Source organism: Carlito syrichta, unplaced genomic scaffold, assembly GCF_000164805.1.
Source record: "Carlito syrichta isolate Samal-C Ts95f unplaced genomic scaffold, Tarsius_syrichta-2.0.1 Scaffold303608, whole genome shotgun sequence".
Lineage (NCBI taxonomy): Eukaryota > Metazoa > Chordata > Mammalia > Primates > Tarsiidae > Carlito > Carlito syrichta.
Window position 1 is genome coordinate 92,873 of NW_007247704.1, and position 2,706 is coordinate 95,578.

Consider the following 2,706-nt stretch of genomic DNA (forward strand, 5'->3'; position numbering starts at 1 on the left):
GTACCATATCTAAAACCATTGCGTAATCCAAGGTTATGAAGATGTATGCTTATGTTTTCTTCTAAAAATTTTATAGTTTTAGTCTTACATTTATATCTTTGATCCATTTTTAGTTTACTTTTGCACATAGTCTGAAATAAGGGCCCTACTCTATTCTTTTGCACCTGAATATCCAGTTTTCCCAGCACCACTTTTTGAAAAGCCAATTATTCCCCAATTGAATTGTCTTGGCACCCTTGTCAAAAATTTATTGACCCATACATAAATATATGTGTTTATTTCTAGGCTCTTAATTATTCCAGGGGCCTAGGTATCTATCCTTATGCCACAATTGTATAGTCCCGATTATTTCAGCTTTGTGGTAAGTTTTGAAATTGGAAAGTATGCATCCTCAAACTTTGTTTTTCTTTGTTAGGATTATTTGGGCTAGCCTGTGTCCCTTGCATTTCCACATGAACTTTAGGATCAGTTTGTCATTTCTGCAAAAAAAATCCTGCTGAGATTTTGGCAAAGATTGTGTTGATCCATATATTACATTGCCTAAAGACAATAGAGAGTATTACCGTCTAACAATATAAAGTCTTTCGATGTATAAAAATGTATGAAAAGACATTTCAATATATGAAAAGATGTATTTTCCTTTATTTAGGTCTTTAACTTATTTCACTGCTGTTTTGTAGTTTCAGTATATAAGACTTGCAATTTGAAAAAAAATTTATTCCAAAGTATTTTATTCTTTTTTATGCTATTTTATATGGAATTATTTCCTTAATTTCATTTTCAGTTATTCATTGCTCATGTACAGAAATATAATTTACTTTTGCATATTAATCTTGTATCCTGCAACATTATTGAACTTGTTTATTATTTCTGATAAGGGAGGTTAAAATACCACAAATCTCACAGTTTTTATTGAGACTCAGCCATTTTTTCTTTAATAAATGCTCCTCAGATAGCTTTAGGTCCTTAGTTAATTTCCAGGGAAAAAAAAGTTGAGTCTGACCATTTTTGCCACCATTCTCGTGGCTTTTGTGAAGGAGAGGGATTTTGAGGTCCTCATTCCACCACTTTTACTGACATCACCCTCCTTAAGGAAGTTTCTTTGCCTTCATTTCCTCAACTATAAAATGGATTTCTTATCTTTCCATAGTTTTTGGAGATGATGAATAGGATAATGTGGAAGTATGTAGCAGTAGTGGGTATGCAGGCAAGTTGTTATCGCCAGGAAACAGGAAGTGGTGGTGAGTGTGCAGTGGCTACCTAACTGTGCTCGGGAGCACACAGCAGAAACAGCCCCAGAAGACGCTGCTCATCCCCAGTCAGCCTTCTGGCCATCCCCCATCCTGGGCCCAGCACCAAACCCCCTTGCCATTCCTGTTTCCCTGTCAAAGCTTCCTTTTCCCAAGTTGCACTCCCCCAGTGTGCTTCTCTGCCGGGTGATAACGTGTTCATTACTGACGTGTTACCCCTTCAAGTGACACAGGGTCTGAACATGGTTCTGCTTGCAAGAATGAGTGAGGTTCACAGAGCCCCAAGGCAGCCACAGCCACCTCAGGCCTCAGCCAAGCTGTAGGATGCAGCAGAAAACTCTGCTCATTTAAACCACACCAGCTCCATGCACCCTCACTTCAGGCCAGCCCTGGCTAGAGAACTTTTGTGGTTTATAGGTGGTTCTAAGACCAAACCCACAGGCTATGTGGTCTGTGATATCAACCAAGAGAGCAACTGAGTCACTGCAGTAAACCTAGATACCCGTGCATCACCTTTCCCCAGCTGCACAGACTCCCAAGTGTATCAGCTCAACCTCCCTGCAGCCCTGGGTGCATTGATGAGCCCCATTCCTGTGCTCCACTGCCCACACTCGAGCTGGCCTGAGCTCCCCCACGGACTTGGCAGCTGCTGTCCCCTGTGTTGGAAATGCCCTCCTTCTCCCACCTGCTCACCCTCAGTCCTTCAAGGCCTACTTATGTGGCCTCCTGAGAGGAGACTGTCCTGGGAATCTTGCTATTCCTTTACTCCATACATCTACTCACACACTCCACAATTATTTGCTGAGCACCTGCTGTGTTTCAGACACCATCCTGGGCACTGGAGAGACAACCATGTAGTTACTCTTATGGAACATGCATCCTGGTGGCAACAACCCGTGCATGAATAGGTAAATATGTAAAATATAGAGGTCGGCCACTGAGAATACAGACTTCGGAACTCAAACAATGAAGAGCTCCCAAAATGATTGTTCTCAAGCCACAAACCCAGATGTCAAGATATTAATAGAGAGAATGAATAGAAATGAAGAGAGGCAAGAGGAAAGAATGAAGGAATTGATAACAGCAAAAAAGAATACAGTAAATAAAATTAATAACAAACTGATAAGCATGGAAAGCAGAATTAACCAAGCAGAAGAAAGAATGTCAGAGCTTGAGGACCAAAACATGGAACTAACTCAAACTGTTAAAAAATAGAAAAGAAGCTTTAAAAGACAGAAAAAAAAATCTCCAAGAGATGAGCAATTATTTCAAGAGGCCAAATCTAAGATTAATTGAAATCGCTGAGGCAGATAGACAGAGACCACCCTGGAACAAACATTCCATGAAATTATCCAAGAAAACTCCCCTTATCTCATCAGTGATGCAACCATTCAAACACAAGAGATTCAGAAAACCCCTACAAGACAACAAATGAGAAGACCAACTCTTAGTCACA